This window comes from Schistocerca piceifrons, chromosome 1 (genome assembly GCF_021461385.2).
Source record: "Schistocerca piceifrons isolate TAMUIC-IGC-003096 chromosome 1, iqSchPice1.1, whole genome shotgun sequence".
NCBI classification, from domain to species: domain Eukaryota; kingdom Metazoa; phylum Arthropoda; class Insecta; order Orthoptera; family Acrididae; genus Schistocerca; species Schistocerca piceifrons.
Genome location: NC_060138.1, coordinates 361,069,035 through 361,083,164, shown reverse-complemented (window position 1 = coordinate 361,083,164; position 14,130 = coordinate 361,069,035). Strand labels below are relative to the sequence as shown.

At 37.5% G+C, this 14,130-nt stretch overlaps 1 long non-coding RNA gene across 2 annotated transcripts; it reads right to left on the bottom strand.

Annotated features, from left to right (window-relative positions):
* Positions 1 to 471: 471 nt before the first annotated feature.
* On the bottom strand, positions 472 to 3,025 carry LOC124796556. Of its 2 annotated transcripts, none has more exons than XR_007016782.1 (2): positions 742 to 3,025; positions 472 to 651 (listed from the first exon to the last, which is right to left on the bottom strand). It is a non-coding gene; the product is annotated as an uncharacterized LOC124796556 (long non-coding RNA). The 2 variants fall into 2 exon arrangements; XR_007016784.1 differs by having other exon boundaries at positions 1,014 to 3,025.
* Between the last annotated feature and the right edge of the window lie 11,105 nt (positions 3,026 to 14,130).

Sequence of the window (14,130 nt, the reverse complement as noted above, 5' to 3'; positions counted from 1 at the left end):
CTCGAAGTCCCTAAATGCCTGCCTCTTTGACTACCATGCTGCTGCCACCAGCGACATCAAAACAGCACGCTTAATGCTCTATGCCTGAGCTGGTGGTGAAACTTCCATCACTAACCATATCAGTAAACAACTGTTAAATATAGACTAAACTACAGCCAAGAAAGGCAGCAAGATAAACTCTGAGGCAATACTATAATCTAAAATCGTAAAATTATAACTAAACAGGCAATTTCCAATTATGTGTACCAAGCAAATTATGCTTTGAGTCAGTAATTTCTGTTGCCACAACTGACTCGTAAACATGCGTGCTGAAGGACTGGTGAATATTCTTACTTTACCTGTGAAAAGCGGCAAAGCCATTAGAGACAGCTATGCACAAAGTCCAATTTATTTTGAAATTATCAACTCAACATTTCAATTAAAATTTTGTCAACTATAGGTAATATGATAAACGAATCAAAAGAAACAAACTCTGAATTTAATTTCTTTATTAACAATGCTCGGATTACCACATCACCATAGAGGTACCATGCTTGAGAAATTACTCGTTTGTCTTACATGGCGAGTTTTCCAGTAGGCTTATAAACCATAAACCACACAAAAAGCTGCTTCACAGAGTCGTCTCTTCTTTGGACTTCCACTTCAGAAACACTGAAACATTAATTACAACAACAGAATACACCACTCACAAATCCGGATTCTCTCACTGCTATTCATAACTATAATGTAAACAATACTGACTATGGTCACAGATGTAATTTTGAACATTCAAACGTTTTCAAGTGTGCAGGAACCAGTGATCTCTATACTATTAGTATGGAGATGACGGGCAGGAACATGTTACTGAAACCTAATATTTGAGCGGTACTGAAGTTAAAATACAGTTACTACACAATTTCTGACCAACAAAAGGTTCCGATGATTGCAACTTAAATACTGAAGCCATTTCTTAAGAGAATACACCGTAAACACAAATAACCCACATAGACGCACTGAAAGAAACTTCATCTTACACTGTGTGGTATTGCTGTTTGGCAATGCTAATTTTCGTTTCGTTTTTCGGTCATACTTCTTGTTGCGAGATGGCAACACCAAGCATATTGTATACATGGGAGTCTATTCTAACAGGCGTCTAAAGCTAGTGAAATGAGGGATGCTCAACTTCTAAGGATTTAGTTGATCGTTTCCTCCACACATGGCAGCACGGTCTTGAATTGAGGAGAAATGCAACAAACAGCGCTCCAGTGAATTTTACTCACTGTTACTCATTAAATTGCCTAATGTAATTATAAACTGACATAACTTCTGTCAAGTAAAAAAATTTTATCATGTTACAGAGATCTGATAGTAGGAGAGAACATGTTAAACACTAATTTTTCCTTAAAAGTAAGTTTCTGTGTAAAGGAAATTACGTGTTGCCGCTTGGCAACACTATGCATTCAGTCATAGCCTTGTCGAGTACTTGCTTAGAAAGCTTGCCAGCAGCACTCATGAAGTTTCTGCAATTTCAGTGAATTGATGTTCTTTCTTTTATCAGATTGAGTATCATGAATCCTGAAAAAGTTTATTTTGTGGATGACCATGGACGATTAAAGGAGTTGACAGGAGAAAGTTGGTTTTCAATACCAGTTCTGAGTGAAAGTGAAGATGACAGTGGTGATGAAGATGAAATATGTGACACCAGCGATAAATTCGTGAAATCATACAGTGAAACTGTTAACCTTATTGAATCTAATGTGACTTCAAATGATTCTGATTGAGCTGGGCAGTCAACCAATGCAGACACCTCGGTAGTTGCAGCTGGAACTACACCTTCAATTACGAGAGACAGTTCTGCTGCAATATCTGCGCAAGGTAAGAAAAATACATCACAGATGAAGAAATGCGAGATGTGTTGTTGAAGGAAGGAGAGATGAAGTATGTAGAGCAACCTTTTCTTGGAAAAGAAGCTTTACTATATGAGCTATTAGCAAAGGAAACTCCATATGAATTCTTTTCGTATTTTTTTCAATGAAAATATTTAGGAGTTGATTTCACGTGAATCTACGCTTTATAGTACCCAGATGAATTTGTCGAAGCCCAGCAATGTTACTGTAGAAGATATTCTAAAGTTTTTAGGTGTTTGTATCCACTCTTCTGTTGTACCACTGAAGAATGTGAGGATATATTGGAATAACATTGTGGGCAGGCCCATCAGTTGTACAGGATAATATTACTGTCAATAAATTTGAGCAAGTGAGGTGCTTCTTACACTTTCAAGACAATTTAGCAAATACTAATGGAGTAGACAAGCTCCAAAAGATAAGACCTATTTTTATGCACCTGAATGAAAAACTTGATTCAGTTCCAATGGAGGAGTGATTAACTGTAGATGTGTGCTACCAAAGCCAGGCACCATCTCAAAATGTACATGCCAGATAAACCCCATAAATGTGACTATAAACTGTTTTTACTTTTTGGTGTATCTGGGTATGCTTACAAAATGGAGATGTGTACAGGACATGAACATGAATGGGACAAGAATGATGCAGAGCTGGATCTTGGTGCCAGCAGCAATGTGGTTGCTAGATTATGCTGGAATGTATCAGAGAATGTAAATGACAAAATTTACTTTGATAATTATTACATATCAATACCGCTAATGCATTATTTGAAGGGAAGAGGCATTTTATCTCTAGGAACTGTTAGCACAAATAGAGTTCACAATAAGAAATTCCCAGACGACAAGTCCCTGAGTAAAGAGGAAAGGGGTAAAATACTTGAATTTATTGGAAATTATGAAGGAACGGAGATCTCAAATGTAGTCTGGCAGGACAACAAGACAGTCATGTTGTTATCCACATCTGTAGGAAGTGACCCTGTAAGCAATGTAAAGAGATATGACAGACGTAGGAAGGAACATACTTTTGTATCTTGTCTAAAAATTGTTCAAATTTATAACAAGCATATGGGAGAAGTGGATCTTCTAAAAAGTCTCATTGGCAGATATAGAATCATAATCCGGAGTAAGAAGTGGTACTTTCGAATATTTTACCATCTTGTTGATGTAGCCACAGTCAACAGCTGGATTTTGTACTGCAGAGTTAACAGCATCACCAGCCCAGTGTCTGAAGCTAAGGAGCTCCAATTAGCAAATTTCAGGATTGAACTGGCTGAAACTTTGCTCAAAATTGCTTTCAGTTCTACACCAAAGAGAGGGAGGCCAAGTTTTGTAGAAAAACCACAAGCAAAGAAGAAGAAGAAGACAACTTCACACCATCCCACTAAAAATGTCAGATTCTATCAGGTGGGACACTGGCCTGTTTATTTAGATAAAAAATACAGGTTGAAAAATGAAAATTGCAAAGGTTATACCATTATTAAATGCGAAAAATGTAATGTGGAGCTGTGTCTTAAGGGAAGAAAGGTAACTGTTTCACTAAATATCATGTACTGTGATTTTAATGTTTTCACATTTATTTCACAGAACTACCCTGCTTTAAATGCCACTGCAATAATATGAAATTTAAATTCAAAATCAAATATCTCATAAAATGTTTGTTCCATAAAATGTATTTCTTACTGAATTTACCTGTTTGATTTGCTGTTGTAAAAGTTTTGGTAACTGGAGAGTGTGTTATGTCTAAATGCATGGTGTTGCCAAATGGCAACAAGTAATAAATAATCACTTTCACATTGTTAAATGAGTTATATAATTTTTTCAATATTTTGCCCCTTCATTGGTGAACATTTTCTACCATATATATATTTTGGCACTAAAAAAAATTCATGCAGTGTAGGGTTAGCAACGTAACTTAAGTCTGGTTTCCACGACGACATTGGGGTGCGCCACTTGTTACGTGGAATGTGTTTCACGCAAGTGGTTTCATATATGATACGGCAACACCACTATACACTTCAGTTTCGTCGTTTTGTGGGTCCCTGAGTCGTGTCTGAAATGAAAGTTTTGGCAGCTGCACGTCGCACGAGATTTGATGGAGTTAAAGCTTGTTGCATGGAATCGCTGCATAAGAAAAAAATAGGAAACGTATTTCGATTCGTGGCTGGATGAAGAAAAGACGTCAGCTCGGTTGCTCAGCATCCTTTCTGAAATAATTTATAACGGAAGATCCAAGAAGTTCTTTTAATTATCTTAGAATGTCACCAGAACTGCTCACGTTTCTTCTAAATAGAGTTAATTGTGCAATAAGGAATAAAGGTACTGTAATGCATGAAGCACTGTCGTCAAAGCTGAAATTCCGTATCATATTGCGTGCATTAAGCCCATTTTACACGACGACACTAGGTTGCAGGCAACTGCGCTAACGGTCACTGCACATGCGCGCCGCGCATTAGCGCAACTCGTCGGTGAAACTAAACACATTTGGCGTGTTCAGACTGTGGTGACACTAGTTGCATGAGTTTTGAGGTTATGTGTGATCACAGAGTGAAGACAAACTGAAATATGAAGTGGAGAACGGAGAATAATGTTCGCTTTTTGGAGGTCTATCCTTTGCGTAGGTGTTTGTGGGATTTCACTGATGCTGATTACAAAAATAGACAACATACTGCTGCTCCTGAGACCATCACGTGCGATCAGAACACAGATAGTTTGACAATATCTGAGCTGCAGGGCAAAATTTATTGAATTAGGAGCACACATATACAACTGATTAAGAAAAATACAAGCAAATGTAATTCTAGCTTGTCTATAAGACTAAAATCCCATCGTTCGAGTTGGCCGACTCTCTTTATTTTTTTAAGGGATATTGTTGACAGGAGGGAAGGCTACAGAAATCAAGAAGCTGCATTCTTTATTAATATTCATCTATTTAAAACGTTGCAGCAGTGCTCCCCATTCACATATGTTTGAATTTTGAAATATTGCCACTGAGCAGATCTATCTTCAAGAGAGTAGTTTGCAAGCCATTCTCTTCTTATTGTGGCCTGCTACGAATAGTTATTGCTGTCAATGTTAATAATTATTACTGTTGATGTTAATACTTATTGGTGTTAATGAAAAAACGTCGTCAGCAACTAAACTCACATCTTATAGCATGCGATTGTTCTCGATTGTAATGCATGCAATGTGATATGTAATTTCAGTTCTGGTGGCAGTGGTTCATGCATTAGAGTTTCTTTATTCCTTATTGCATAATTAACTCTATTTAGAAGAAATGTGAACAGTTCTGGTGACATTCGAAGATAATTAAAAGAACTTCTTGGGCCTTCCATTATAAATTATTTCAGCAAGGATGCCGAGCATCCGAGCTGACGTCTTTTCTTCATCCAGTCACAAATCGAAACACGTTTCTTATTTTTTTCTTATGCAGAGATTCAATGCAACAAGCTTTAATTCCATCGCAACTCATGCGACGTGCAGCTGCCAAAACTTTCATTTCAGACACGTCTCACTAACCCACAAAACAACGAAACTGAAGTGTATACTGGTTTCACCGTGTCTACAGTCAAATATGAAACCATTTGTGTGCAACTGATTCCACGCAACGAGTGGCTCAACCCAATGTCGTCGAGTAAACTAGGCTTTACAGTCGAGAACACTTGGCATGCTATAAGGTGCGGTTTAAGTTGGTGATGATACTTTTTCATTAAAACCAACAATTTATTAACATTAACAGTAATAATTATTAACATTAACAGCAATAATTGTTCGAAGCAGGCCGCATTAGGAAGAGAATGGTTTGCAATGTACTCTCTTGACGCTAGATCTGAACAGTGGCAACATTTCAAAAATCTAACATATGTGAATGGGGAGCACTGCAGCGAAGTTTTAAATAGATGAATATTGAATAAAGAATGCAGATTCTTGAATTTGTATAGCCTTCCCTCCTGTCAATAATATTGCTTAATAAAGAGTTGGGCAAATCGAACGATGGGGTTTCAGTCTTGTAGATGAAAGCATTGACACAGCTACAATTACACTGCCTGTATTTTTCTTAATTCAGTTGTATATGAGCTCCTAACTCAACGAATTTTGTCCTGCACTCAGATATTGTCAAACCATCTATGTTATGATAGCACATGGCGGTCTCAGCAGCAGCAATATATTACTTATTTTTGTAATCAGCATCACTCAAATCCCACAAACACCTATGCAAAGCCTAGATATCCAAAAAGCGAACATTATTCTCAGTTCCCCACTTCATATTTCAGTTTGTCTACACTCTACGAACACACATAACCTCAAAAACTCATGCAACTAGTGTCGCCAAAGTTGGAACTCGCCGAAAGCGTTTAATTTCACCAACGAGTTGCGCAAACACGTGGCACGAATGCGCAGTTGCCTGCAACCTAGTGTTGTCTTGTAAACTAGGCTTTAGTGTAGGGACAAAGAACAAAATTCTGTAGATTTACCAGACACTTTATTTTTCTTTCGTTCATAGTCTTGGTAAATTTGAGAACACATGCTGTAAAAGCACATGGTTACAGAGGAGAAAGGAAAGTTTATATTCCAGACAATGGATGGTAAGTAACTGCGTATAATAATACTTCGGAGAGTACAAATTGAGTTGATATGAAAGCTTAAGTCAGCCACGGCCATTCGGGTGTACTATTTAGCGTAAGAGTTGGCAAAAAATAACGTAACTGACAGAAATAACCAGTTACTGGGAAGTAAGAGTTACTGTGATAATCGCTCATCTGATACTGCCAACAGTGACTCGCGCCATCTGTTGACCAAATATCACACTACGCTTTTGCGTCAACTCCTCAGAGATCTGGCTACGAACGAGAGAGGGATAGACCATTTGGAAGTCATTCTACAGGTCAAGGGAATAACTGTGAGACTGCACGCCATCTGTTGATAAGAACTGTGTATTATTTCGTGCGCCTTCGTTACTTTTAGCACAAACAATTTAAAAAAGTTAATGTCAGAGTGGTGGATGATAGGAGCTGCAATACAGGCATTAACAAGTACGGTCGTTCCTTTGTGCCACCGCCTTATATGTCAGTTTAGGTTGGACGGGTAGCACAAAGAGAGTTACCATAAGGAATTATAGTGACTATGGAAATAACTGCCAGAGATCCGTATTTTTCTCTGGCAGTTATCGTTATTGGCTCACAGTTGTAGCTCTCTGGTGGTTATCAGGTAACCTGAAAGTTGGTAATGGAATAACTGTGTGTTTGTGTTCCTGACTCAGCGACTCCAGTTAATGGTAGTAGACCCTGAACAAATATTTTCATACTGATTCGGCAATAGCCGCTGGCCATCGCGAATCACAAATAACATGTCAGAAAGTATAAAATAAAACATTTTAATATAATAATTATTATCCTCATCATTTGTCAGTAGATTGTCAAAATATGTGAACATATTACAGTAACTGCTAATACTTACAGAATTGATACACTGTCAGAATGAAACATAGTTATGCACTTTTAATAAATTCATCATACACACAGTACCTGATCTTGACTGTTGAGGTGAAGTAATGTCAAAACTGAAATATAGCAGAATTTTTACTTAAGCTGGTCTAATAGTCTCTGTTAAGATCTTCATCTACAGAGTAGGAGGAGGGATCAATGGAAGTGTCCGATTCCACCCGTGTGTCTGTGTGTTATATTGGGTTTACTTGAGCCTTGGTGTTGGATGTGTGAAGTAGTTGGCGGCAATTTTTGTAATTCGAAACGTAAGATTTGGAAGTTTTTTCAATGAATTATCAAGTTTTTTTGTTCATATGTTTGACATTTTCGTTAGGTCTTATTGATTTGTTGTTTGTAGTGTGGTAAGACGTTTAATGTGTGTGTGTATATGGGGAAGGGGGGAGGGGGTTTGGGTTGGCTGACCTAGTTTGCAGCGCCGGAATTTCTTGGTGGTAAGTAACCTTTTTTTTCTAGTTGGGATGTTTTATGTATTTATGGAGTATTGAATGTGTTTTAATTTATGTAGAGATTTTTGATTTGTGGGTTTTTGAGGTTGTGGTTTTATTTTTTGCAGTTGTAGGTGTTGGTTTTTTGGCATCAATAGTTGTGGTGGACCTATATTGGTCACCGGAAATGACTGATTCCCATTTTCGTAGTTTTAGGTTTTGGTGTTTTGGTATTGTCATCTGTGGTTGTCCTATATAGGTCAAGGGAAATGTCTGTTTCCAATTTTCGTAGTTTTAGTTGTAAGTATTGGTGTTATGGTATCATCACCTAAGGTTGACCTGTATAGTTCAAGGGAAGTGTCAGATTCCTGCAGATTTTGTTGGTGTAGCGGAATGTTGTAATTTTTTTTTTGTTCATCATTTTGTGTTTTGGGATCGTGTTGGTTTTTTTTACTATTATATTTAGCTCATCCTCACCCTGAAACCCCAAACTTCCCGCCGTTGTCCCGTTAGTTTTTGTTTTTGGAGGGAGATGTTATTGCCTCATTTATATCTATCTTCGTGTTTGTTGCTGTGTGTATGTAGGGACGTCATAGGAGACACTTAGAATAGCCATTTCCGCCATATTGATGACTTCATGGGTCACAGCAGATAGGTGGAATCGCACACTTCTGTATCAAAAAGTCTTTCAAACTCTCTGTAAACCGTGCTATATCTAAAACCAAGTTTTTAATGGTTGCTGACTTGCTGGCAGTTTATTGAAAATGCGTGTTCCTGAATATTGGATCCCTTTTTGGCCCAAGGTAAGTGATTTTTAGTCTTTATGCAGATTGCTGTTCATATTTCTAATACTGATATTATGTATTGAGCTATACTTGCAACAAATTTCATTAAGGAATAAATATACTAGGAAGCAGTGGTTTGAATACGACGTTCCTCAAACAGGTTCCTACATGATGTTCTTGAATTTACACCAAAAACGATTTTTATTACACACTTTTACATGCTAAAAACTTTTGCTCCATTTTTGGTATGCCCTTCCCAACTGAATTTATCATCGAGTTTAGTCCCAAAAATGTCACACTGTCAACCTCTTCGATCTGCATGTCTTCATATGCTATACACATGCTGTAGCTGTAGAAATCGAGCAGTTTTTCACATCTCATATAAAACTTGGATTAGCGTACTCACACTTCCCCCAATAGGACTATCTTATACAGGATAGGAGTAAACGAATCTGTCACATTACGTATATTTTTTCTGTTGTATTACAAGGCTGTAGACTTATTCTATTAAGTGAACAGCACAAGAAATTAAGCTTCGAATTTAACCTACAGTATTCAGATTACGTATTACTTCATACTTAATAACGCACGTTGTTAACACTTAATTTTAACAGTGGCAAAGTTCCGTGTACTTTCTGCTGCAGCTGCGAGGATAATATTTCTAATAGTGGCCTAGCTACACTTTTACAGTTTAAAATACGTGTAATGCCACCCAAGATATTATATGGTGCCGTTCTTTACGTCATGAATTTTCTGTTGAATATTATAAACAATTTCCCCTCAAACTTTGTATATTGCTCTTTACGGGCTTAATTATTAATGAATCTTAACATATGACTACGGCACTCGATCCGCTATGACAAAACGTTTTTAATGAGTGCCCGCTCATCCTTGTAAGTCGGTATTTACTATTTTCATTAATCTTTCAGTATTCGTGATATTAACCGATTTTTAGGTTACTGTAACTTTTGCGTCTCGTGACTTGAAATAAAGATCGATCTTTCAGAAGGTGCATATTACTGACCACAATCCACTGCCGCATCGCTCTTGACCGTAAGCTACATAGTTTTCGCGTAATGCGCGAAAAACCAAACAACGCCCCAAGCTGTAGGCGACATGGTTGCCTGACCGGGGAGAACGACCGTTGCCAATCACGCGCGGGCGCGGCACGCGCTTTCGCGAATCGCGCGCTGTGTAGCGCGCTCGCTCTCCACAAAGCAATCTTTGCATACTAGAAACATCCATCTAGTAACGGAGGTTTGTACCGTCACAGGGCGCACAGAATACTCTATCTTCATCCTTTGACCATATTTGCTTATTCATGGAGGAGACGAGGGAACCAATAACCAGTATGGACAAAGCTCCTAGCTACACTTTTCGGAAGGGTAGGGAGGAAGGAGTGCAGATCAAGACAGTAAGGGCCAGGGTAGGAGAGGACAGAATTTCATGGGGCTGGGCTTGTCTGCTCTGTTCCCAAAGAAGTTTTCATAATTTTTCATACATCAGTTTCCTTTCAAAAACTAATCCTTGCAATATAATTTGTACGAAATAATTTTGTCATCTTAGATACTAGAATAGTCCTTCTTAATCCATCATTTATGGGCAATGGAAAACTTTTGGTGAGTGTGGAAATACCTCTTGAAATTGTGATGAAAATTCATTTATGCATGTTTTATATTAAAGCTGTCAGTACTATGTACAGGAGACTGCCATAAGCTAGGATTTATGGTTGCAGATTTTTTCACTGTACCTCTAACTGGTTCTAAATTTCAAAAACACTGAACAACTAAGGTCTTTCTTAGCTCTTTCAGTTAAATAATGTACATTAAAAACTTCCCACAAGATTACTTCTCTTTTAGTAGTAGGTGAAGCAGGTACGTTTTTTAACCATGCAAGTACTGTATAAATATATGGGTGATTCATAAACTGCCAGCTCTTACCAGTAATCACCGATTTTAACTTGTGTAGAGGCCTTAAATTGTTAGTGTGCCGTCATTTGTTAATTTTTTGTACATCTATACATCTTTGCACAGAATAATTGCACATTTGTTCTACAATAATGGGCTACATGATTGTGTCCATGTATCATCCTGTGGTGTATTATAAGAAGCACAGCAAATTATTGTGGTCTGCACACTCCATTGTGTAGCTCAAGCACCCAATGAATAGGTTTGTGTTCTGCTTTTCAGCAAGAGGATGGCCCAGATCAAATACTGGACACATTTTAAAGGAGATTTTCCATTATAACAACTTCAATAAGAAACACTTTTTAATTTCTTGAATGCATTGTCTCCCAGCAGCCACAGCATAACCACATGCCTGACAATGTGTAGCCACTGGAGGCCTAGCATCAGGCACTGTGTGCCTGGGAATCAAATATGCCAGTCAGTGAGCTAAAACATAACAAACTTCAGTTTCCAGACAGTTGCAAATGTGTTACATCGTTTAAAAAATTTAATATATCTACAGCTTGAGAAATTCTGTACAGTAATTACCTTATCAGTACAGAGAGAAGTAGTTCTAAGTTCTAGGGGACTGATGACCTCAGAAGTTAAGTCCCATAGTGCTCAGAGCCATTTGAACCATTTTTTTAAATTAGAAGTAAAGCCTCCACAGTCGTTAATTGTGATTGGATGAGAGTATTTTAGTAAATAAAATGCAGAAATAATCCTTAAAATGTGATCTGTAATTACTAATATTCACTTTTCCACGTAATCACCAGCCAATTGGATACATTTCTGCCAACAATGAACAAGTTTTCTGGAGCCACCACGGAAGAAGTCGGCACTTCATTATCAGGAACCGATGGAAGTCAGACGATTCTAAATCTTGGCTGTACGGAGGATGCCGTACAGTGGTGAGATTCAGTCTCTGAAGTTCTGCTGAGGTGGCAGGTGAAGTGTGTGGTTTGACATTGTCATGCTGCAGGAAAACATTTCCCTTTTCCGTTCAGACCCTTGTTAGCCATCGTTTCAGAGTTTGCAGCATTGTGATATAACGCTCTGAGTTTATCATTGCTCCACAATCAAGGAAATCACCATAGATAACACAATCTGCATCCCAGAGCACTGTGGCTATGATTTTTTCAGCTGAGGGCTGCTTCTCGAATTTATTTTTCTGGGGCGAGTCTTTGTGTCAATATTCCAAAGACTGACGTTTTGTCTCCGCGTTGTAATGGTGTACCCACATTTCGTCTCGTCGCAGTTGAATGGAGAAAGGTGTCATCTTCATTCTCATAATGCATGAGGAGTTCCTGGCAAATTTCAAGTCTGTGCACTTTCAGTTCAGGAGTCAGCATCCGGGGTATCCATCATGCACAGATCTTCCAATAGCCAAGCAAAGCAATAATGTGACTCACACATTCTTGTGAAATGCTGATTGTGCTTGTAATTTCTCTCTAAGAATCAATCTGTCAACATTTTGCTTGTGAAAATCTGTGGTTGCTGTCACAGGACGTCCAACTCTGTCATGCAGGTCAGAAGTTCCTGCCTCAACATCTTTAAACTTACCATAAACTGCTTTCATTCTCTAATGAATCTTCTTTGGGGTGACACATTCTGCTGTCAAGAGTCAATGACTGCACGTTGCTTAAATCGCATTGACCAACCATCTGCACAGGGTTTCATACCGAAACCCGTCACAACACAACCTTTCAATACTAAGGCTTCCTGCCAACTGGAGCTGTAGAGAAGAGGGTACAAAACAAGCCACTACTGGCTGCATACCAATGCTGAAAACTGTTGAAGAGTTGTGAAGGTAGAGGCATTACTTTTCAGTCAATCCTTGAACAAGACAGACCATGTGATTTGTTGTAAAAACTGGCAAATTGGATCCAAGAGATTGTGAATTACAAAAGTAAAATAGCTAAATTTTAGAACCATTATTTTTTTGTTGTTACAGTGATACTCAGGACAAATTATTTACAACTTGAAACATACCTCCTATTATAGACTTACAACAACCATAAATTATTTGACTGAATAATAGCAACGTTTGCTGAGCTACCAACATTTCCAATAACTTCAATATTAGAAGCCTTGAGTTATTCTCCCCAGAAAACTCCATACTGGATTACTGTCTACCTGGTACCCATATGGTGGTACCAAGGAAGAATGGTAAGGTGGGCAAGAGTCTCCAGAAATACAGAAGGAAAGGGCAAATGACAATCAGGAGAGAAATACTAGTTGTAGAAATTCCCCTGTAGTAGACTCCTTACTAGGTGTATATGCCATTTTTAAAGTTCTAATCCTCTTGGGAAGTAAACAAATCTAAAAGCTGTAAATTTGTTAGGTTACCTATATTACTTAGGCGCCACAAACAAACGACTTTCATATCTGTGGATTCCAGTGGTTAATTGCAAAAGATTACGAAAATTATTCATAATTAATTATTGATAAAACAATGTGCTATTATCTATAACAGGAAATACATTAAGTTTAGTTTTCATTCAAAAAAAAAAGAATTACACAATGAAATTTATTTACATATCCAATTCACGTGCATAGTCCATGTGTGCTTATATAAATGCGAAACATCTAAAATACACTGATATGTACAATAGTATTAACATTTTAAAAACACTGTAACTATAGTCATTTTGAACAATAGATTGTGTTTAAGCTTAAAGGAAAAATGCACATATAAGAGTGTGTGTTGACAAAGATAATTTCAAAATTGCTCATCCCTCTAATGTCATATTTAGCTCATATGATTCACCGCCAAAGGAAATGATAATTACATAATTGAATTTATTCATTCCCATAGGGCATAATAAAAATCAGCTTGTGTATTCTGAGTACACAACAAGTTATGGCAAAGCTTAAATGAGCAATGCACTAAAGTGTTTTGAGTTGATACTGCTTTCTAAATGAAAAAAACTTTTCTCAAATATTGTTTTAGCATGCAGATTAAAAACTTATACCCATGTGTACAGAGCTTATTTGTTGTAAGGAAGTACGTGATTGACCAGGATGCAAGACAGAAAGACACACACTTGCTGCAAATAAAACATAACTAAAGTTTGTTGGTTAACACTTTCAGGGTTTGTCCACTTTAGTGTTGCTGGAAAAACAGACCAACTCAGATGAAAATGTTTTACCCAACTGACAGAGCCTGATACATATGATTATAAATTGTACTGTTTGAGTTAAAGAAAGCCATTTAAAGAACTTTTTAACAAACATTTTATAACTGTTACTGAAAAGATGGGGTTGTCAGGTTCGGTAGATGCTGCTATGGATTACCTTAGACCAGACATTTCAAGTAATTTCCATAATATGAATTTGACCCTCACTACCCCAACAGAAATAATGTCCATCATAAAATCTTTAAAATCAAAAACATCTAGTGGGTATGATGAAATATCAACAAAGTTAATTAAAGAATGTGATTCTGAGCTAAGTAACATATTAAGCTATCTGTGTAACCAGTCGTTTATCAGTGGAATATTTCCTGAATGGCTGAAATATGCTGAAGTTAAGCCACTGTTTAAGAAGGGAGATAAAGAAATAGCATCAAATTTCCGTCCAATTTCACTG